The 25,286-nt window shown below is 45.7% G+C and overlaps 1 protein-coding gene and 1 pseudogene across 2 annotated transcripts in view; both read right to left on the minus strand.

Moving 5' to 3' along the window:
* The window catches only part of LOC110498090 (estrogen-related receptor gamma), a 283,235-nt gene extending 258,325 nt beyond the window's left edge, over nucleotides 1-24,910 (minus strand). The window contains exon 1 of one of the 2 annotated variants that reach the window (XM_036955038.2): nucleotides 24,495-24,910. The gene's annotated coding sequence lies outside the window, so the exon portion shown is untranslated. The remainder of the gene's footprint in view (nucleotides 1-24,494) is intronic. The other variant, XM_090209629.1, reaches the window with a different exon arrangement.
* The window catches only part of LOC149975253 (uncharacterized), a 70,578-nt pseudogene continuing 57,842 nt past the window's right edge, over nucleotides 12,551-25,286 (minus strand).

Here is a 25,286-nt window from a genome sequence, read left to right on the forward strand (position 1 = left end):
GCTAAAATATCCTCTGTGTACAACGTAAAACACCAAATAATGCATGCAGAGCAGAATTAGGCTGATACCCACTAATTATCAATATCCTGAAAAAAACCTTTAACCATCCTATTAGGTTGCGCGTCAATTTGACCTATTTCCACTTTTGAGTTGTCTAAACCACTAGTTAACCTTTCTTTTTGTCCATGAAATTAAATGACTATTCCTCATTTAGGGTCCTGAACATCACTTCAAAATGTGGACACACTGATGCGTTGTGGAATGTCTGTGTAGATGTTGTATACAAACATGATGTGGGTCATTTTGACCAGGAGGCTTTCATGTGTATAAATATTTGCACAGGTCCAAAATAAACACGTGTATTTGATGTATTTAGTTTTGACTGGTTCTGGTTGCATTTAAATAATTCTGTTTGGGTGATAAGGAGCTTTCCCAAGCGTCTCCTTCTCAGTGTGAGAGCAGCAGATCTCTGACACAAACGCTCCAAAATGAGCTCCAAACAGAACATGCTTGTTTGTGAGAAAGGAATTATGTTTAACACATAGTTCTTAAATATAGTCTTTGAATTAAAATGTTGTTGTATTTCTTCTTTCTGAAAGGTCTGACAAGACTAAATCAAGTTTTGGCTGATTTTACTTGATTCTTTGACTGTCTTGAATATGTTTAAACTGTCAATCTGACCCAGACCGCATTGGAAGGAATTTTTTTAACAAAGCCATCACCCACAGAGAGATGAACCTGGAGAAGAGTCCCCTAAGTAAGCTGGTCCTGGGGCTCTGTTCACAAACACAAACGGACCCCACAGAGCCCCAGGACAGCAACACAACTAGGCACAACCAAATCATGAGAAAACAAAAATATAATTACTTGACACATTGGAAAGATTTTACAAAAAAACTGAGAAAACTCAAATTTGATTTGGCCCTAAACAGAGAGTACACAGCGGCTGAATACCTGACCACTGTGACTGACCCAAACTTAAGGAAAGCTTTGACTATGTACAGACTCAGTGAGCATAGCCTTGCTATTGAGAAAGGCACAAAATGAGGTGGAAACCTAGCTGCACTTCCTAACCTCCTGCCAAATGTATGACCATATTAGAGACACATATTTCTCTCAGATTACACAAATCCACAAATAATTCAAAAATAAACCCAATTTTGATAAACTCCCATATTTACTGGGTGAAATACCAGTGTGCAATCACAGCAGCAATATTTGTGACCAGTTGTCACAAGAAAAGGGCAACCAGTGAAGAACGAACACCATTGTAAATAAATCCCATATTTATGTTTATTTATTTTTACTTTTCTACTTTAACTATTTGCAGATAATATGACATTTGAAATGTCTTTATTATTTTGGAATTGTAATGTTTACTGTAAAAAAATGTCCCACTTTTGTTTATTATCTATTTCACTTGCTTTGGCCATGTTAAAGCCCTGCAATTGAATTGAATTGAGAGAGAGATGGGATATCATAGTAGTGCTTGGTTGGTTCTCTTCTCCAATGGGAACAATCCTGGAGATATCTATCATTATATGTCACCTACTGTACCTCTCTCTCTCTCTCTCTCTCTCTCTCTCGTCGGAGTGCATGCTGGGAGTGAGTCGTCAAGCAGAATGTTTGTGAGAGCGAATGGAATTTATTTTCACTCTATTGGGTTTTGGTATGCACTGGTTGATAGTAGCCAGATTTCTAGGGAGGGAGTACCTCCGTTTTATAGAGGCCTTCTCAGAGTGTGGAGCGTAATGAAGGTGTCCAGAAGAACTTCAGCGGAGTCAGTGCATTGGCTGTTGGAGGAACCTCTGGTGTATGGGGCAAGACTGGATTGTACAACTGCAGCTGTTCCACATTTCTCCAAGATTCTGGTGAAGGGGAAAATCATCACCTTAAGACAGTTAATGGCCATGGCTGGGCCCGCCTTAATGGATGGAAGAAGGGTGGCAGAACATTTGGGGATGAGGTCGGAAAGGATTGTCGGACAAATGCTGGGGAGCTGTAGGAAGGCTCTGTCAGCGGAGGAATGGGATATGCTTAGTAGCCACAAGAAGAAGGTGCAAGATGAAGACGTCTCATTTCCAAAACTAGGGATTACACCAAATATCCCAGAGTCAGAAAGAAAGGCGTTATTGCTGGATTTGAGAGGGTTGGAGGAGGTGGGTTTGGATGAGGTGAATGGGAAGGAATTGTATAGGGGGTGTGTCAAGGTGTTGAATAAAGATACATTGAAAAATAGAAAAGATACTCCATGGAGGGTAAAATTGGGCATTGATGACAAGGTAAAGCCAGCATGGAGAGCACTGTACAAGCCACCGTTACAAAAGGGTACTGGTGATATGTAATGGAGGGTTTTACATGGCATCATTGCAGTTAATGCTTTTGTATCTGTTATTAACTCAGATGTTAGAGATGGATGTCCTTTTTGTAATATAAGAGAAACCATTTTTCACTGTTTTATGGAGTGTGAGAGGATAAAACCGCTATTGGAAATGCTGGAATCTTTGTTTAAAGCTGTAGGGGAGTTTTTCAATAACACTGTTTTTATTTTGGGGTTTCAATATAGTAAACAACAGAAAAGAAAATGTCAAATGTTAAATTTTATTTTGGGACAAGCTAAGATGTCAATTTTTCTGAGTAGGAAACATAAGGTAGAAACGGGATATGGGCAGGATGTAAGATGTGTTTTTAAAGGTTTAGTGAAAGCAAGAATAAAAGTAGATTTTGAGTTCTTTTCAGCTTTAAAAGATCTCCTATTATTTGAGGAGAAGTGGGCCTACGAAGGAGCGCTTTGTTTTGTAGAGGAGGGGAAATTATTTTTTGCTGCTGAAATAAGTTGAATGTATATGTTATGTATTTATTTTTGTTTAGGAATTACATTTGTTATTTCATTTCTGAAAAGGCAGTGTGTCATTATTTATGTTAACACTTGAGTAAAAAATAAAGGTTTTATAAAACTCTCTCTCTCTCTCTCTCCTGGAGTTAACCATCACAGTGTGTCATCTCTGTCACTAGTCTAGGTGGAGAAGGGACAGTCAGCAGAGTAGACATGTGGACTGTGTGACATATAGACACCTATATACAGTACCCTGTGCTGCTTATTCAACACAGCTGAGGTTTAAAAACAGAAACATCCCACCAGGGGATGCACTAAGCTCAACAAACTCTCTCCATTTCCATCCATCCCTCTTCATACTACAATCCACACTGAGTATACCAAACATAAGGAAAAGATTCCTAATGTGAGTGTCGAAAGTGTTCCACAGGGATGCTGGCCCATGTTGACTCCAATGCTTCCCACAGTTGTGTCAAGTTGGCTGGATGTCCTTTGGCTGGAGGACCATTCTTGATACACTCTGGAAACTGTTGAGGTTGAAAAACCCAGCAGCGTTGCAGTTCTTGATACAAACTGGTGCACCTGGCACCTACTACTATAACCAGTTCAAAGGCACTTTGCCCATTCACCCTCTGATTGGCACACATACACATTCCATGTCTCAATCGTCTCAGTGACAGAGAACAAGGAGATACGCTGAAAGGTTCAGCAATACTAAGCTCTCAGAACATGTGATGGGTTCTAGGGCTCCAAACATAGCTATGTGTTTCAGTTTAGACTATACCCACTACTATACCCACTACTATACCCACTACTTATGAACATAACAAGTTGAAGTTTAAGGTTAAGCTTCAGCTAATTAAAATCGTTGACGTAGTTGCATGTGATCGAAGGCTACATGTTAGCTGTCCCCATTGGCAAAACCTGGCATATGTAGCCCTATGCTAACATCACCAGGTGGCAGTGATTATTTCTAGTAACAAATTACGCATCCACAAGTATGGACCCTATAAGTTTGTCCAAATGGTGAACCTAGATAAGCCAAAAGTCATGGTGGATAATGTCCATAGGTTACAGACAGATATTACCACTAAATCTACTGAACTAGAGGATTCCATCCCAGAACTGTTGGAAATCCAGAGCAGGCTTTCTAAACAGTTAGAGAGTTACTGTGGAGGTCTGTCTCAGAGGACCATAGCAGGGGGTCAAGCCCTGCCGTGTATACCCGAAAGAGCTCATCCCTTCTGGGCTGGAATTAAAGCTATGTCCCCCTGTCCTGACATCATAATGGTGGTGGCAACATCCTTTCGGACTGTGTGTGTGTGTGTGTGTGTGTGTGTGTGTGTGTGTGTGTGTGTGTGTGTGTGTGTGTGTGTGTGTGTGTGTGTGTGTGTGTGTGTGTGTGTGTGTGTGTGCGCGTGTTGGGGACTGTCATGCATCTCGGCCAGCGACATGATTCATGAAAATGTCACGCTGACGGGAGCTCAAACTGAGAGAGAACAGTCTGTTCTTCCAAAATACCCCATCTGACAAATAACACTGCAGGAGAAACACACACAGAACTGTAAACAGACACACACTAGCACAGACACTGTTCTGTGATGGCTCTGGTGCTGGTCAGTACTATACTGTTCTGTGGTGGCTCTGGTGCTGGTCAGTACTGTGTTGAGGACAGAGTCAGTGTTGGTCAGTACTGTGTTGAGGCCATAGTCAGTGTTGGTCAGTACTGTGTTGAGGACAGAGTCAGTGATGTTCAGTAATGTGTTGAGGACAGAGTCAGTGATGGTCAGTACTGCGTTGAGGATAGAGTCAGTGATGTTCAGTAATGTGTTGAGGACAGAGTCAGTGATGGTCAGTACTGTGTTGAGGTCACAGTCAGTGATGGTCAGTACTGTGTTGAGGACAGAGTCAGTGTTGGTCAGTACTGTGTTGAGGACAGAGTCAGTGATGGTCAGTACTGTGTTGAGGACAGAGTCAGTGCTGGTCAGTACTGTGTTGAGGACAGCGTCAGTTCTGGTCAATACTGTGTTGAGGACAGAGTCAGTGATGGTCAGTACTGTGTTGAGGACAGAGTCAGTGATGTTCAGTACTGTGTTGAGGTCAGAGTCAGTGATGGTCAGTACTGTGTTGAGGACAGAGTCAGTGCTGGTCAGTACTGTGTTGAGGACAGCGTCAGTTCTGGTCAATACTGTGTTGAGGACAGAGTCAGTGATGGTCAGTACTGTGTTGAGGACAGAGTCAGTGATGGTCAGTACTGTGTTGAGGACAGAGTCAGTGATGGTCAGTACTGTGTTGAGGACAGAGTCAGTGCTGGTCAGTACTGTGTTGAGGACAGCGTCAGTTCTGGTCAATACTGTGTTGAGGACAGAGTCAGTGATGGTCAGTACTGTGTTGAGGACAGAGTCAGTGATGTTCAGTACTGTGTTGAGGACAGAGTCAGTGATGGTCAGTACTGTGTTGAGGACAGAGTCAGTGATGGTCAGTACTGTGTTGAGGACAGAGTCAGTGATGTTCAGTAATGTGTTGAGGACAGAGTCAGTGGTGGTCAGTATTGTGTTGAGGACAGAGTCAGTGATGGTCAGTACTGTGTTGAGGACAGAGTAAGTGATATTCAGTACTGTGTTGAGGACAGAGTCAGTGATGGTCAGTACTGTGTTGAGGACAGAGTCAGTGATGATCAGTACTGTGTTGAGGACAGAGTCAGTGATGATCAGTACTGTGTTGAGGACAGAGTCAGTGATGATCAGTACTGTGTTGAGGACAGAGTCAGTGATGATCAGTACTGTGTTGAGGACAGAGTCAGTGATGGTCAGTACTGTGTTGAGGACAGAGTCAGTGATGGTCAGTACTGTGTTGAGGACAGAGTCAGTGATGGTCAGTACTGTGTTGAGGACAGAGTCAGTGATGTTCAGTAATGTGTTGAGGACAGAGTCAGTGATGTTCAGTAATCTGTTGAGGACAGAGTCAGTGATGTTCAATAATCTGTTGAGGACAGAGTCAGTGATATTCAGTACTGTGTTGAGGACAGAGTCAGTGATGGTCAGTAATGTGTTGAGGACAGAGTCAGTGATGGTCAGTACTGTGTTGAGGACAGAGTCAGTGATGATCAGTACTGTGTTGAGGACAGAGTCAGTGATGGTCAGTAATGTGTTGAGGACAGAGTCAGTGATGGTCAGTACTGTGTTGAGGTCAGAGTCAGTGATGGTCAGTACTGTGTTGAGGACAGAGTCAGTGATGGTCAGTACTGTTTTGAGGTCAGAGTCAGTGATGGTCAGTACTGTGTTGAGGACAGAGTCAGTGATGATCAGTACTGTGTTGAGGTCAGAGTCAGTGATGATCAGTACTGTGTTGAGGACAGAGTCAGTGATGATCAGTACTGTGTTGAGGACAGAGTCAGTGATGATCAGTACAGTGTTGAGGACAGAGTCAGTGATGGTCAGTACTGTGTTGAGGACAGAGTCAGTGATGGTTAGTACTGTGTTGAGGACAGAGTCAGTGATGGTCAGTACTGTGTTGAGGACAGAGTCAGTGATGATCAGTAATGTGTTGAGGACAGAGTCAGTGATGTTCAGTAATCTGTTGAGGACAGAGTCAGTGATATTCAGTAATCTGTTGAGGACAGAGTCAGTGATGTTCAATAATCTGTTGAGGACAGAGTCAGTGATGATCAGTACTGTGTTGAGGACAGAGTCAGTGATATTCAGTAATCTGTTGAGGACAGAGTCAGTGATGTTCAATAATCTGTTGAGGACAGAGTCAGTGATGGTCAGTACTGTGTTGAGGACAGAGTCAGTGATGTTCAATAATCTGTTGAGGACAGAGTAAGTGATATTCAGTACTGTGTTGAGGACAGAGTCAGTGATGGTCAGTACTGTGTTGAGGACAGAGTCAGTGATGATCAGTACTGTGTTGAGGACAGAGTCAGTGGTGGCTTGCATCTGTATGCGTATGATTCAGTCTGCTATAAATATGTCTGCCCTTTCTGCCTGGCCAACCACACGGATTAGCAACTCTCTTCACTGGGCTCACCAGCCCTAAACAAACACAAGATGCACACACACATAAACACAGATACCGTGAAAAACACAAAATAGAGTTGAGAAGGACTTGCCCGCAGCATTCAAAACTACTGTTTGATTCTGATTCACAGATCTTTCTCTCTCTCTCTCTCTCTCTCTCTCTCTCTCTCTCTCTCTCTCTCTCTCTCTCTCTCTCTCTCTCTCGCTCTCTCTCTCTCTCTATCGCTCTCTCTCTCTCTCTCTCTCTCTCTCTCTCATCCCTAATGCTGTCCACTAAATAGTCAATATACTGTAGGTACAGACAGCCTGGCATCTGGTTTTACACTGACTTCCATTCCTTTCTGTTCATCTCTCCACTCACCCAGCTTTTATCCCAATTACTCCCTAACCATCAACCCTGTCTGTCCAATCCCAGTCACTCCCTAACCATCACTCCTGTCTGTCCAACCCCAGTCACTCCCTAACCATCACCCCTGTCCGTCCAACCGCAGTCAAACCCTAACCATCACCCCTATCTTTCCAACCCCAGTCAATCCCTAACCTTCACCCGTATCTTTCCAACCCCAGTCAATCTGTAACCATCACCCCTGTCTGTCTAACCCCACTCACTCCCTAACCATCACCCCTGTCTGTCCAACCGCAGTCACTCCATAACCATCACCCCTGTCTGTCCAACCCCACTCACTCCGTAACCATCACCCCTGTCTGTCCAACCCCAGCCACTCCCTAACCATCACCCCTGTCTGTCCAACCCCAGTCACACCTTAAACATCACCCCTATCTTTCCAACCCCAGTCAACCCGTAACCATCACCCCTGTCTGTCCAACCCCACTCACTCCCTAACCATCACCCCTGTGTGTACAACTGCACTCACTCCCTAACCATCACCCCTGTCTGTACAGCCCCAGTCACTCCCTAACCATCACCCCTGTCTGTCCAACCCCAGCCACTCCCTAACCATCACCCCTGTCTGTCCAACCACAGTCACACCCTAACCATCACCCCTGTCTGTCTAACCGCAGTCACTCCCTAACCATCACCCCTGTCTGTCCAACCCCACCCACTCCGTAACCATCACCCCCGTCTGTCCAACCCCAGCCACTCCCTAACCATCACCCCTGTCTGTCCAACCACAGTCACACCCTAACCATCACCCCTGTCTGTCTAACCGCAGTCACTCCCTAACCATCACCCCTGTCTGTCCAACCCCACTCACTCCGTAACAATCACCCCCGTCTGTCCAACCCCAGCCACTCCCTAACCATCACAACTGTCTGTCCAACCACAGTCACACCCTTACCATCACCCCTGTCTGTCCAACCCCAGTCACTCCCTAACCATCACCCCTGTCTGTCCAACCCCAGTCACTCCCTAACCATCACCCCTGTCTGTCCAACCCCAGTCACACCCTAACCATCACCCCTGTCTGTCCAACCCCAGTCACTCCCTTACCATCACCCCTGTCTGTACAACCCCAGTCACTGCCTAACCATCACCCCTGTCTGTCCAACCCCAGTCACACCCTAACCATCACCCCTGTCTGTACAACCCCAGTCACTCCCTAACCATCACCCCTGTCTGTACAACCCCAGTCACTCCCTAACCATCACCCCTGTCTGTCTAACCGCAGTCACTCCATAACCATCACCCCTGTCTGTCCAACCCCACTCACTCCGTAAACATCACCCCTGTCTGTCCAACCCCAGCCACTCCCTAAACATCACCCCTGTCTGTCTAACCACAGTCACACCCTAACCATCACCCCTGTCTGTCCAAACCCAGTCACTCCCTAACCATCACCCCTGTCTGTCCAACCCCACTCACACCCTAACCATCACCCTGTCTGTCCAACCCCACTCACTCCCTAACCATCACCCCCGTCTGTCCAATCCCAGCCACTCCCTAACCCTCACCCCTGTCTGTCTAACCGCAGTCACTCCCTAACCATCACCCCTGTCTGTCCAACACCACTCACTCCGTAACCATCACCCCTGTCTGTCCAACCCCACTCACTCCCTAACCATCACCCCCGTCTGTCCAATCCCAGCCACTCCCTAACCCTCACCCCTGTCTGTCTAACCGCAGTCACTCCCTAACCATCACCCCTGTCTGTCCAACACCACTCACTCCCTAACCATCACCCCCGTCTGTCCAATCCCAGCCACTCCCTAACCCTCACCCCTGTCTGTCTAACCGCAGTCACTCCCTAACCATCACCCCTGTCTGTCCAACACCACTCACTCCGTAACCATCACCCCTGTCTGTCCAACCCCAGCCACTCCCTAACCATCACCCCCGTCTGTCCAATCCCAGCCACTCCCTAACCCTCACCCCTGTCTGTCTAACCGCAGTCACTCCCTAACCATCACCCCTGTCTGTCCAACACCACTCACTCCGTAACCATCACCCCTGTCTGTCTAACCCCACTCACTCCCTAACCATCACCCCTGTCTGTACAACCCCAGTCACTGCCTAAGCATCACCCCTGTCTGAACAACCCCAGTCACTCCCTAACCATCAACCCTGTCTGTCCAACCCCACTCACTCCGTAACCATCACCCCTGTCTGAACAACCCCAGCCACTCCCTAACCATCACCCCTGTCTGTCCAACCACAGTCACACTCTTACCATCACCCCTCTCTGTCTAACCGCAGTCACTCCCTAACCATCACCCCTGTCTGTCCAACCCCACTCACTCCGTAACCATCACCCCCGTCTGTCCAACCCCAGCCACTCCCTAACCATCTTCCCTGTCTGTCCAACCACAGTCACACCCTAACCATCACCCCTGTCTGTCTAACCGCAGTCACTCCCTAACCATCACCCCTGTCTGTCCAACCTCACTCACTCCGTAACCATCACCCCTGTCTGTCCAACCCCAGCCACTCCCTAACCATCACCCCTGTCTGTCCAACCCCAGTCACACCCTAACCATCACCCCTGTCTTTCCAACCCCAGTCACTCCGTAAACATCAACCCTGTCTGTCCAACCCTACTCATTCCCTAACCATCACCCCTGTCTGTCCAACCCCCCTCACTCCCTAACCATCACCCCTGTCTGTACAACCCCACTCACTCCCTTACCATACCCCTGTCTGTCCAACCCCAGTCACTCCCTAACCATCACCCCTGTCTGTCCAACCCCACTCACTCCCTTACCATCACCCCTGTCTGTCCAACCCCACTCACTCCCTTACCATCACCCCTGTCTGTCCAACCCCAGTCACTCCATAACCATCACCCCTGTCTGTCCAACCCGACTCATTCCCTAACCATCACCCCTGTCTGTCCAACCCCACTCACTGCCTTACCATCACCCCTGTCTGTCCATCCCCAGTCACTCCCTAACCATCACCCCTGTCTGTCCAACCCCAGTCACTCCCTAACCATCACCCCTGTCTGTACAACCCCAGTCACTCCCTAACCATCACCCCTGTCTGTCCAACCCCAGTCACACCCTAACCATCACCCCTGTCTGTACAACCCCAGTCACTCCCTAACCATCACCCCTGTCTGTACAACCCCAGTCACTCCCTAACCATCACCCCTGTCTGTACAACCCCAGTCACTCACTAACCATCACCCCTGTCTGTCCAACCCCATTCACTCCGTAACCATCACCCCTGTCTGTCCAACCCCACTCACTCTCTAACCTTCACCCCCGTCTGTCCAACCCCAGCCACTCCCTAACCATCACCCCTGTCTGTCCAACCACAGTCACACCCTAACCATCACCCCTTTCTGTCTAACCGAAGTCACTCCCTAACCATCACCCCTGTCTGTCCAACCACAGTCACACCCTAACCATCACCCCCGTCTGTCCAACCCCACTCACTCCCTAACCCTCACCCCTGTCTGTCCAACCACAGTCACACCCTAACCATCACCCCTGTCTGTCCAACCCCAGCCACTCCCTAACCATCACCCCTGTCTGTCCAACCCCAGTCACACCCTAACCATCACCCCTGTCTGACCAACCCCAGTCACTCCGTAACCATCACCCCTGTCTGTCCAACCCCACTCACACCCTAACCATCACCCCTGTCTGTCAAACTGCAGTCACTCCCCAACCATCACCCCTGTCTGTCCAACCCACTCACTCCCTAACCATCACCCCTTTGTGTACATCCTCACTCACAACCTAACCATCACCCCTGTCTGTCCAACCCCAGTCACTCCCTAACCATCACCCCTGTCTGTACAACCCTCACTCCCCCACCAGCAGATGTAACTCACCCAGAATTGTCATGGTGACCACCATGGTAACCTCTGACCTAGGGGCAAGTGGAAGAGAACCAGGTCAGAGAGAGACAGACAGAGAGCTATGATAGTGGTAACTAGTTATAAAGGTAAGTGGGAGAGAGGGTTGGAGGAAGAAGCAGATCAGAACAGCACAGATCTCCTTTCCCTCCTTCTCCCCTCTCTCTCCATCTCCTCTCTCTCTCCTTTCCCCCCATCTCCCCTCTCTCCATCTCCCCTCTCTCTCATCTCCCCTCTCTCTCCTTTCCCTCCCTCCCCCCTTACCCCTCCATCCCCCCTTACCCCTCCATCCCCCTTACCCCTCCATCCCCCTTACCCCTCCATTCCCCCTTACCCCTCCATCCCCCTTACCCCTCCATCCCCCCTTACCCCTCCATCCCCCCTTACCCCTCCATCCCCCTTACCCCTCCATCCCCCTTTACCCCTCCATCCCCCCTTACCCCTCCATCCCCCCTTACACCTCCATCAACCTTCACGGAAAGAAATACAAACACACACACTAACACACACACAAACACACACAGACTCACACACAGACACTCACACACTCACACAAACACACACACACACAGACCTTGGGCTGGGAAAGTGTGTGTGTGTAGGTGTGCGTGTGTGGTGTTTGTGTGTCTTTATGTGTGTCCTGGGAAACGCCAACGGAAAAAGGCCTCACTCCTCAGTCTCTCAATACCTCACACAGATATTTATATATATTTATATTTATATGTAAATACACATGATAGGTGGCCGCACTCGGGTTTCAATGAAAATACTAGGGCTGAGACACGATACACAGGGGCTAAAGCCAGGAGCTATTAACAACCTGGACATCACTCACTCACTCACTCACACACACACACACACACACACACACACACACACACACACACACACACACACACACACACGCACACACACACACACACACACACACATACACACACACACACACACACACACACACACACACACACACAGCTACCTCACCCCATCTGACCCCGTTCCAAGGCAGAGCCAAGGGAAAATATGACACACACAACACACCTATCCACACACCCTCACAACCTCACACACACACACAGCAACTCCCCCCTGATTTAAGACCGGCATGTCTTATCACTGGGGGGACATTATAAATAGGCCTCAAGTGGCAACCAGACACCAGGGAGCAGGGTAACAAGACGGTCACGGTGGTATTTATAGGGGACGAAGGGACCAACCGACTCACTGGGGTCACCAGGAAGGAGGGAGGGGGGAGGGACATGTGAGAGAGGTTGGATTGACCATGAAGTATTCCATAGCAGCTGTGATGTTAAGATTCAGTAGAGCTGTTGTCATCATGACTCTGACCATGATAGGTTATGGTCAAAACTGGTTCGTGGTCAAGTAAGCTCCATGGTCAAACATGATGGAGAAAGTTTTTAAAAACGAATTTGTTACAACTGCATCCCGTTTCCATTGACCCTGATTTCCACGTTTCCTCGTATCCTCTGACCTTTTCAGTGACGAAAGAACAGGAGGAGAAGGACACAAGGAAGCACAACTACAGTACATTGGGAAATATTCATGAACAATTGCATGCATCCTACTTTTCAGAAATAATATGAGATTCAACAAAGGTGTAGATTAAGAGGCAGCTTAGGGTCTGAAAGAGTTTCTCACAAAACAGTACTGGACAGAGAAAAACAAGAGATGACCAATCAAACAACCAGGCAGTCCAAACTAGGCCAAACTGTTCACACTCACACAAACCCTGTTTAGTGAAACTGTGATGGAATGAATAGGGTGATATATGTTGTATGCCTCTCTCTCAATCTTTCTCTTTCTCTCTCTCTCTCTTTGTCTCTCTTAATTCAATTCAATTTAAGGGCTTTTTTGGCATGGGAAACATATGTTTACATTGCCCAAGCAGGTAAAATAGATAATAAACAAAAATGAAATAAACAATAAAAAATAACAGTAAACATTACACTCACAGAAGTTCCAAAAATAAGAAAGACATTTCAAATGTCATGTTGCGTATATTTACAGAGTTGTAATTGATGTGTAAATAGGTAAAGAACAAAAGGGAAATATAAATAAAACATAAATATTGGTTGTATTAACAAATGTGTTAGTTCTTCACTGGTTGCCCTTTTCTTGTGGCAGCAGGTCAAAAATATTGCTGATGAGATTGCACACTGTGGTACTTCACCCAATATACATGGGAGTTTATCAAAATTCTTTGTGGGTCTGTGTAATCAGAGGGAAATATGTGTCTCTAATATGGTCCTTCATTTTGCAGGAAGTTAGGAAGTGAACTGAGTCTGTACAGTCAAAGCTTTCCTTAAGTTTGGGTCAGTCAGTGTACTCTCCATTTAGGGACTAAAAGCATTCTAATTTGTTCATTTTTTATTTTTTTTAAAATTCTTTCCATTGTGTCAAGTAATTTTCTTTTTGTTTTCTCATGATTTGGTTGTGTTGCTGTCCTGGGGCTCTGTGGCATCTGTTTGTGAACAGAGCCCCAAGACCAGCTTTCTTAAGGGGCTCTTGTCCAGGATCCTCTCTCTGTAGGTGATGGATTTGTTATGGAAGGTTTGGGAATTGCTTCCTCTTAGGTGGTTGTAGAATTTGTATTTTTTCTGGGTTTTGATAATTAGTGGGTATCGGCCTAATTCGGCTCTGCTTGCCTTATTTGGTGTTTTACATTGTACAAGGAGGATATTTTTCCAGATTATTGGTTGGTGAGCGGACCCAAGACCTCACAACCATAAAGGGCAATGAGTTCTATATCTGATTCAAGCATGTTTTTATCCAGATCTTAATAGGTATTTCGAAGGTTATGTTCCTTTTGATGGCGTAGAAGATCGTTCACAGCTTTGTGGAAGTTACCTGGAAGTTACCTGTGGCGCTGATGTTTAGGCCGAGGTTTGTACAGTGTTTTGTGTGCTCTAGGGCAACGATGTCTAGATGGAATTTGTATTTTTGGTCCTGGCAACTGGACCTTGTTTGGAACACCCTTATTTTGTTCTTACTGAGATTTACTGTCAGGGCCCAGGTCTGACTGAATCTGTGCAGAAGATCTAGGTGCTGCTGTAGGCCCTCCTTGGTTGGGGACAGAAGCACCAGATCATCAGAAAACAGTAGACATTTGACTTCAGATTCTAGTAGTGTGAGGCTGAGTGCTGCAGACTGTTCTGGTGCCCTCACCAATATGTTGATATATATGTTGAAGAGGGTGGGGCTTAAGCTGAATTCCTGACTCAGCCCTGTGGAAAGAAATGTGTTAATTTTTTTACCAATTTTAACCACACACTTGTTGTTTGTGTACATGGATTTTATAATGTAGTATATTTTTTCCCCAACACCACTTTCCATCAATTTGTATAGCATGCCCTCATACCAAATTCAGTTGAAAGCTTTTATGAAATCAACAAAGCATGAGAAGATTTTGCCTTTGTTTTGGTTTGTTTGTCTCTCTCTCTTTCTCATTCTCTTTCTCTGTATCTCCCTCTCCGTCTCTCTCTCTCTCCCTCTGTCTGTTTCTCTCTCTCTTTCTCTTTGTTTTTATCTCCCCCTCTCTCTCTCTTGTCTTCATATGACAGGTGGTGTCAGGTTAGAGAATATACACATACAGAAAGATCAAGAAAGGGGCAGAGAGAGAGACGGCGAGGTAGAGAGCGAGAAAGAGAGACAGAAAGAGAGATAAAAAGACAGAGAGAGAAAGAGAGAGAGACTGAAAGAGAGAAATAGAGAGAAAGAGAGAGGATGAAGGCAGCATAGTTGTTAACAGGGTTGGAACATAGTGTTCTACTCTCCAACATAACCAATTAATCCTTATGACACCGTCCAGCTCTCAGAGAGAGAAAGATGTAAAGGGTGAGGATAGAGAGGGAAGGATGGAAAAGGAGAGAAGAGGGAGAGAGAAAAAGGGCTAGTGAAAGAGAGGTAGAGATGAAGAGGAAGAACAACAGGAAGAGCGAGAGAGACTAGCGAGAGAGAGAGAGAGAGAGAGAGAGAGAGAGAGAGAGAGAGAGAGCTACTAGCTGACCTCTGACCTGTGTTACCTGCATAAATAGTGTGCTCTTCTGGAGCGTCGGGGTAGCGCTGAGAGCTAAACGTGTCCCGGCTAACGAAGCTTTCAGCGTGGGGCTGCTCTGACAGCTGGCGGGGGAGGGCCGGGAACTACATGCCATGAAATAAGGAGTCAAATTGATTAGCAATTTTCATTTACACAGCGAAACAAAAGCTGCTCTGCAAATCAGGGGAAGCCATGTTAAAAATGCACTATGCAGAAATCACACTGCCATTTCCTGGTTTCAGTTTATGTGACAAAACAAGCAAATATAGTTTAGGGAATCATTGTACCATCTAAACCGCTGAAAAATATATTTTCTATAACCAAAAATATTGTACTTTTAGCTGTTTTAAGCTGGTGTACAAAACTGAAAGTAAAAGATGCAAAAACGGATCTAACACTTCTTGGCTTCATTGAGAATGACAGAACAATAACACATATTTCTATCTGACTTCGGTCTGGTCGTCCAAAAAGTCACATATGGCAGCTTTATTTGTTGGTGGAGAGACCTGTTGGGGTGAAAACATCTATATATTTTGCCAATGAGAACTAAAGCCAAATATGCTACTTTCACGATACCCTTTATTTGGGAAAGATAGAGAGAGAGAGAGAGAGAGAGACAGAGAGAGAGAAGGGGGAGAGAGGGGGAGAGAGCGCACACAAAAAACTATACCTACCTCAGCCTAAACATTAGTGCCACAGGTAACTTCCACAACGATGTAACTATCTGAGAGACAAGAAATGCAAGAAAAGTCTTCTAGGCCATCAACAGGAACATAAAATGCGGCATACCAATTAGGATCTGGCCAAAAACACTTGAATCAGTTATAGAACCCATTGCCCTTAACGGTTGTGAAGTCTGGGGGTCCGCCCACCAACCAAGAATTCACAGAATGTGACAAACCCCAAATTGAGACTTTTGCAAAAATATTCTGTGTACAACATAATACATGCAGAGCAGAATTAGGCTGATACCCGCTAATGATCAAAATCCAGAAAACAGACTTTAAATTCTACAACCACCTAAAAGGAAGTATTTCCAAAACTTTCCATAACAAAGCCATCACATACAGAGAAATGAACCCGAAGAAAACCCCCCTAAGCAAGTTGGTCCTGGTGCTCTGTTCACGAGCACAAACAGACCCCACAGAGCCCCAGGACAGAAACACAATTAGACCCAACCAAATCATGAGAAAACAAAAAGATAATTACTTGACACATTGGAAAGAATTTACAAAAAAACAAAGCACACTGGAATGTACAGACAAAGTGAGCAAAGCCTTGCTATTGAGAAAGGCCGCTATAGACAGATCTGGCTCTCAAGAGAAGATCGGCTATGTGCACACTGCCCACAAAGTGAGGTGGAAACTGAAGCTGCACTTCATAACCCCTGCCAAATGTATGACCATATTAGAGACACATATTTCCACAAAGACCCGCAAAGAATTCGAAAACAATCTCAATTTTGATCAACTCCCATATCTACTGGGTAAAATAGCACAGTGTGCCATCACAGCAGCAAGATTTGTGACCTGCTGCCACAAGAAAAGGGCAAACAGTGAAGAACAAACACCACCAGTCTTTATATACACCATCAGTCTTTATATACACACCATCAGTCTTTATATACACACCATCAGTCTTTATATACACCATCAGCCTTTATATAAACACCATCAGTATTTATAGACACCATCAGTCTTTATATACACACCATCAGTCTTTATACACACCATCAGTCTTTATATACACCATCAGTCTTTATATAAACACCATCAGTCTTTATATACACCATCAGTCTTTATATACACCATCACTCTTTATATACACCATCAGTCTTTATATCCACCATCAGTCTTTATATACACACCATCAGTCTGTATATACACACCATCAGTCTTTATATACACCATCAGTCTTTATAGACACCTTCAGTCTTTATACACACCATCAGTCTTTATATACACCATCAGTCTTTATATACACACCATCAGTCTATATATACACCATCAGTCTTTATATACACCATCAGTCTTTATATACCCACCATCAGTCTTTATATACACACCACCAGTCTTTATATACACACCATCAATCTTTATATACACACCATCAGTCTTTCTATACACACCATCAGTCTTTATATACACCATCAGTCTTTATATACACCATCACTCTTTATATACACACCATCAGTCTTTATATACACACCATCAGTCTTTATATACACCATCACTCTTTATATACACCAACAGTCTTTATATACACACCATCAGCCTTTATAAACACTATCAGTCTTTATATACACCATCAGTATTTATATACACCATCAGTCTTTATATACATACCATCAGTCTTTATAAACACCATCAGTCTTTATATACACCATCAGTCTTTATATACACACCATCACTCTTAAGTGTTTTCAATCGAAAACATAATGTTAACTTTCACTGCTATGCGGATGACACACAGCTGTACATTTCAATGAAACATGGTGAAGCCCAAAAATTGCCCTTGCTAGAAGCCTGTGTGTCAGACATAAGGAAGTGGATGGCAGCAAACATTCTACTTTTAAACTCGGACAAAACAGAGATTCTTGTTCTAGGTCCTAAGAAACAAACAAAGAAACAAAGAGATCTTCTGTTGAATCTGACAATCAATCTTAATGGTTGTACAGTCGTCTCAAATAAAACTGTGAAGGACCTCGGCGTTACTCTGGACCCTGATCTCTCTTTTGAAGAACATATCAAGACTGTTTCAAGGTCAGCTTTTTTCCATCTACGTAACATTGCAAAAATCAGAAACTTTCTGTCCAAAAATGATGCAGAAAAATTAATCCATGCTTTTGTCACTTCTAGATTAGACTACTGCAATGCTCTACTTTCCGGCTACCCGGATAAAGCACTAAATAAACTTCAGTTAGTGCTAAATATGGCTGCTAGAATCCTGACTAGAACCAAAAAAATGGATCATATTACTCCAGTGCTAGCCTCCCTACACTGGCTTCCTGTCAAGACAAAGGCTGATTTCAAGGTTTTACTGCTAACCTACAAAGCATTACATGGGCTTGCTCCTACCTATCTCTCTGATTAGGTCCTGCCGTATATACCTACACGTATGCTACGGTCACAAGACGCAGGCCTCCTAATTGTCCCTAGAATTTGTAAGCAAACAGCTGGAGGCAGGGCTTTCTCCTATAGAGCTCCATTTTTATGGAATGGTCTGCCTACCCATGTGAGAGACGCAAACTCGGTCTCAACCTTTAAGTCTTTACTGAAGACTCATCTCTTCAGTGGGTCATATGATTGAGTGTAGTCTGACCCAGGAGTGTGAAGGTGAACGGAAAGGCTCTGGAGCAACGAACCGCCCTTGCTGTCTCTGCCTGGCCGGTTCCCCTCTTTCCACTGGGATTCTCTGCCTCTAACCCTATTACAGGGGCTGAGTCACTGGCTTACTAGGGCTCGTTCATACCGTCCCTAGGAGGGGTGCGTCACTTGAGTGGGTTGAGTCACTGATGTGATCTTCCTGTCTGGGTTGGCGCCCCCCCTTGGGTTGTGCCGTGGCGGAGATCTTTGTGGGCTATACTCGGCCTTGTCTCAGGATGGTAAGTTGGTGGTTGAAGCTATCCCTCTAGTGGTGTGGGGGCTGGCAAAGTGGGTGGGGTTATATCCTTCCTGTTTGGCCCTGTCCGGGGGTGTCATCGGATGGGGCCACAGTGTCTCCTGACCCCTCCTGTCTCAGCCTCCAGTATTTATGCTGCAGTAGTTTATGTGTCGGGGGGCTAGGGTCAGTTTGTTATATCTGGAGTACTTCTCCTGTCCTATCCGGTGTCCTGTGTGAATTTATGTATGCTCTCTCTAATTCTCTCTTTCTCTCTTTCTTTCTCTCTCTCAGAGGACCTGAGCCCTAGGACCATGCCTCAGGACTACCTGACATGATGACTCCTTGCTGTCCCCAGTCCACCTGGCCGTGCTGCTGCTCCAGTTTCAACTGTTCTGCTTGTGATTATTATTATTTGACCATGCTGGTCATTTATGAACATTTGAACATCTTGGCCATGTTCTGTTATAATCTCCACCCGGCAGAGCCAGAAGAGGACTGGCCACCCCACATAGCCTGGTTCCGCTCTAGGTTTCTTCCTAGGTTCCTGCCTTTCTAGGGAGTTTTTCCTAGCCACTGTGCTTCTACACCTGCATTGCTTGCTGTTTGAGGTTTTAGGCTGGGTTTCTGTACAGCACTTTGAGATATCAGCTGATGTACGAAGGGCTATTTAAATTGATTTGATTTGATTTGATTAAGGTATTAACGCCACTCAGTACCTTGACCAATAAAGGATTTAGCCAACGTGGCGTCCCAAGCCTAATGTGCATTGTGTGTATAGGCCGGCCCAGAATTATATTGTTGGAAGTTTATTAAAGGGCTTTTTGTCAGAATTCAGAGGGGCATGATGGTATCAACAATTACCAGAGCAACCTGCCTGGGCACTGAGCACACCACCTACGGGCTTTCTCCATCACACACACACACACACACACACACACACACACACACACACACACACACACACACACACACACACACACACACACACACACACACACACACACACACACACACACACACACACACACACACACACACACACACACACACACACACAGGTTAAATACTATGGCTCTCACTTAAGAGACAGACAAACCACGACCAGCCTTATCCTCATCCTTGTGGAGATCGGTAGGCCCCAAACTCAGAGAGCAGTAGAAAATAAAGTATTTCTATTTGATTCTACTCTACTCAATAGAAGTAGGGAAGGACAGAGTAGAACAACAGAAGTAGGGAAGGAGAGAGTAGAACAATAGAAGTAGGGAAGGAGAGAGTAGAACAATAGAAGTAGGGAAGGACCAAGTAGAACAATAGAAGTAGGAAAGGAGAGAGTAGAACAATAGAAGTAGGGAAGGAGAGAGTAGAACAATAGAAGTAGGGAAGGGCAGAGTAGATCAATGGAAGTAGGGAAGGAGAGAGTAGAACAATAGAAGTGGGGAAGGAGAGAGTAGATCAATAGAAGAAGGGAAGAAGAGAGTAGAACAAGAGAAGTAGGGAAGGACAGAGTAGCTCAATGGAAGTAGGGAAGGACAGAGTAGAACAATAGAAGTAGGGAAGGAGAGAGTAGATCAATAGAAGTAGGGAAGGAGAGAGTAGATCAATAGAAGTAGGGAAGGACAGAGTGGAACAATAGAAGTAGGGAGGGAGAGAGTAGAACAATAGATGTAGGGAAGGAGAGAGTAGAACAAATGAAGTAGGGAGGGAGAGAGTAGAACAAATGAAGTAGGGAAGGAGAGAGTAGATCAATGGAAGTAGGGAAGGACAGAGAAGAACAATAGAAGTAGGGAAGGAGAGAGTAGAACAATAGAAGTAGAGAAGGACAGAGTAGAACACATGAAGTAGGGAAGGAGAGAGTAGAACAATAGAAGTAGGGAAGGACCAAGTAGAACAATAGAGGTAGGGAAGGACAGAGTAGAACAATAGAAGTAGGGAAGGACCAAGTAGAACAATGGATGTAGGGAAGGAGAGAGTAGAACAATATAAGTAGGGAAAGACCAAGTAGAATAATAGAAGTAGGGAAGGACAGAGTAGAACAATAGAAGTAGGGCAGAACCAAGTAGAACAATAGAAGTAGGGAAGGACAGAGTAGAACAATAGAAGTAGGGAAGGACCAAGTAGAACAATAGAAGTAGGGAAGGAGAGAGTAGAACAATAGAAGTAGGGAAGGACAGAGTAGAACAATAGAAGTAGGGAAGGACCAAGTAGAACAATAGAAGTAGGGAAGGAGAGAGTAGATGGGGGCATGTTCTGCCCTCCATTTGCTGTAGTCCACAATCAGCTTCTTTGTCTTCCTGAAGTTGTGGGAGAGGTTGTTGTCCTGGCACCATACTGCCAGGTCTCTGACCTCCTCCCTGTAGGCTGTCTCATTGTCGTCAGTCATCAGGCTTACCACCGTTGTGTCTTCGGAAAACTTAATGATGGTGTTGGAGTTTTGCGCAGCCACGCAGTTGTGGGTGAACAGGAAGTACAGGAGGGCTCAAAGTATGCACCCCTGAGGGGCCCCCGTGTTGAGGGTCAGCATGGCGGATGAGTTACCTACCCTCACAACCTGGGGATGGTCCTTCAGGAAGTCCAGGATCCAGTTGCAGAAGGGGGTGTTTATTCCCTGGGTCTTTAGCTTAGTGATGAGCTTGGAGGGCATTATGGTATTGAACGCTGAGCTGTAGTCAATGAACAGCATTTTCACCTAGGTATTCCTTTTGTCCAGGTGTGAAAGGGCAGTGTGGAGTGCAATAGAGACTGCGTCATCTGTGGATCTGTTGGGCCGGAATGTGAATCGGAGTGGGTCATGGGTGTCTGGGATGATAGTGTTGATGTGAGCAGTGACCAGCCTTTCAAAACATTTCATGGCTACAGATGTGAGCACCATGGGATACCCTTTGTAATCCGTGATAGTTTGCAAACCCTGCCACACCCAACAAGCATCACAGCCGGTGTAGTAGGATTCGATCTTGGTCCTGTATTGACCCTTTTCCTGTTTGATGGTTTGTTGGATGGCGTAGCAAGATTGGAAGCTCTGGAAGCTCTAGTCTTCAGCTCAGTGTGGATGTTGCCTGTAATCCATGGCTTCTGGTTGTGATATGTACGTACGGTCACTGTGGGGACGACGTCGGCGATGCACTTATTAATGAAGCAGGTGACTGATGTGATAAATTCCTCAATGCCATTGGATGAATCCCAGAACATATTCCAATCTGTGCTAGCGAAACATAGCGAAACATAGTGTAATAGAGTGTAAATGCACACAATATGTCTGATTTTAATGTTAGTGTACTTGGAACTGCATCCCATGGTAATAATCCTACACTTAACGGCTTGTTAAAAGTGTACTTGGAACTGAGAACTAAAAGTGGTCCCTCACAGGAGAGTGGAAGGGGAGAAAAAGAATGTGGTTTAATCCAGAGCACCACTAATCCATGGAATTAAACTTCTACATGGTTCTATTCAAGCCAATGAATTCATGCAGATCTGACCGGCTCTGGTCATGTCATTAAGATGATGGGCGACTTCATGGGAAAGAAACTCAAACGTGGGTCTATCCCGCTACATTAATGCACAGGGTCTTCTCCCAACCACGCAGTCAAATCCTGCTGTACTACACACACACACACACACACACACACACACACACACACACACACACACACACACACACACACACACACACACACACACACACACACACACACACACACACACACACACACACACACACACACACTCCACCATGCACAGGAATACATTTTTACGAGGGGGAGGAGGAAGGGACCTGAAGTTGATGGCTACATTATGGCAGTGGAATACTAATGATTGGATCAGCCTGGGTCTAAGTCTACAGGATTTCACTTGGTTTTTGTTGCCAGAAGCAAAGCCTGGATTAGAAGTAAATACAGGCTTAGAGAGAACAGAGAGATAGACTGGACAAACACACGATTTCAAACAATCGGAGAGAAATCCTAAATAGTTACTTTCACTTAATACTCAGCAAAAGAGCAAGAGATGGAGCGGGAGAGAGAGACGGAAGGATAGATAAAGACAACGTAAGGAAGGAAGGAAGTAAGAAAGAACGTCCCGCTCGGCGTGTTTCAGATCGCCATGATTCCTTCTAAAATACACTTCCTGCTTGACGTGATGTCACTGCATACATCACAGGGATAGGACTGCAGCTGCCTAAGGACTGTGGATCTCTGATTAGCAGTCTCTCTCTCTGTGTGTGTTTGTGTGTGTGTGTCAGTGGACAGCCAGTGGCATCTCTCCCTCTGCATGGGTATTAATAGGAACACACGTCATACAGGCCTCGAGCTGGAACCTACCTTTAGGCACTGATCTAGGATCAGCTTACCCTCTTCAAAACATAAACTGAACCATTAGAAGGGGGAGGCGCAAAACTGACCATAGATCAGCATTCAGGGGCAGCTTTGTCTCAGTGCAGAAATAGACACAGAGGATACATCCAAGCAAACATATTCATCCACAGCAGAATATCCCATTGTGAGGAAGTTAGCAGAGGGCACAGTGATATAGAATATAGAGATGTTGGCCAACTTCAGAGCTAGGACGCCATGTAGCTTCCTCCAAGCCCTCCATTCAACCATTCAGAATAAGCATTTGGATTCTTAGTACTGTCGTTGTAAGTACAGCGGTTCAGCTATCCTGATAAATTTTGAATTCTGTCGTATCAATGAGAATGCAATAAACACACCTTCATTCACTTAAACAAGAGCTGTAATTTCTCCAGATATCATTCCTGCTTACCCCCTCAATAGAAGTGGCCTTGCTGTCGTGTACCAGCTAGCTACAGACACCCACCCTCTCGCTGTGTATCTGACCTGGCACAGCTCACTGTGAATGGGCCAAAGATGTGGCCGATGACCACTGACTTTTTAAATTATTGAGTGAGTGACCTCAATTGGCTGGTGAAAAAGGCCTCACATCACATGGCTCCAGAGAATCTGGTGATATTCTAAATATACACAACAAACATTGGCTAGATTCTGAGTCTGACCACTGATGTTCACAGAATAAATGTAGTATTTATAGGTTTGATATCTAAATAAATTTTCTAGAATTAAGACCATGCATACTGGATACTGTATATTGTCTGGTTGATATTTTGGCATATAGTAATCGGATAAGGGATACACTGAAATACTGTATGTAAGAATATTGCACACTTGCTTCAATAAGAGTGCCAATAGAGGATTAAATATGAACACTAGTTCAACTACTAGTAAGCTCTCAATCACAAACCATATTTCAAAACTACTTAAAAGATAGGGTACTAAACTGCTCACATTGTACTGTACACACACACGCACGCACGCACGCATGCACACACACACACACACACGCACACACACACACACGCACATGCACACGCACACACACACACACACGCAGGCACACACACGCCCACACACGCACACACAAACACAGACACACACACCAAGTTTGGCAGCTTCTCCTGAACCATACAGCGTTTTGTATTGTCCATAATCCCCTGTCATGAGCATGTAGGCAGTAAAACAATAGTAGTCCATCCAACAGCAAGCACTCCCAGCTTGGCAGGTCAGAGGAGGAGCAGCAGGTTTACCACTACACACTCACACACACACACAAACACACTCGGGCACGCACACAGGCATGTACGGACACACACGTGCGCGCGCACACACACACACACACACGCTTGCCCTGATGAGGTGCACGTTACTCACAGTCTTCCTGGCTTTCTTGAAAGAGTTGTGGTGCAGTTTTCAAGGACACACTCGTCTGTCGTCTTCCCCCCTCTCTCTCTCTCTCTCTCGCTCTCTCTCTCCCTCTCTCTCCCTCTCTTGTCCTCCTCTGTCGCTGCAGCCACAACAAACGTGAATGTGACGCTCGCTCTATTTCTCGTCCTCTCGTTTCTCCCTCTCTTCTCTCCGTCTGCTGTCTCTGGATCAGGGGCTGAGTGGTTGTCTGTGTACCGCCAAGCGGGACCTCTATCTTGGCGAGTGTGGTTTGTGGGAGGGAAGGAGGGAGAGAGGGAGGGAGGGGGAAATAGAGAGAAAAAGGAGTGCTGGATAAACTGACGGCTCTTTCCCCTGCCTGTGTAGTGGTACACACACTGACACACACACACTCTATACAGAATCGGCTCCCGGCAGGCTCCTATTGCAAGCCAGCAGAAAACAGCCTGCTTTACTGAAAAGCACCAGCATCACATTTCAGGGAAGAGAGAGGGAGAGAAAGAGGTCTGGGACAGGACAGGACTGGAGAGGAAGTCTCAGGCTACTGAGCGCTACACGGTCCCCTAAGCCTAGCTGTCTCACGTGAAAAATGCCCCCCGCTGAATTCAGAAAGGGACTTCGATAAACAAACAAAGAAACGTTTATTTAAAGAGGGGGATGTGTTTCCTGTTTCCTGCATTGCCCACTGCTGCTTGCTCTGCTTCTTTTCCACATCAGCAGTGTTTCCCTGTTGCCAACACACACTGGGAGAGGAGGGTCGAGTACACTATTATCATAGGC

This window comes from Oncorhynchus mykiss, chromosome 19 (genome assembly GCF_057628025.1).
Source record: "Oncorhynchus mykiss isolate SJ-2025 chromosome 19, ASM5762802v1, whole genome shotgun sequence".
NCBI classification, from domain to species: Eukaryota; Metazoa; Chordata; class Actinopteri; order Salmoniformes; family Salmonidae; genus Oncorhynchus; species Oncorhynchus mykiss.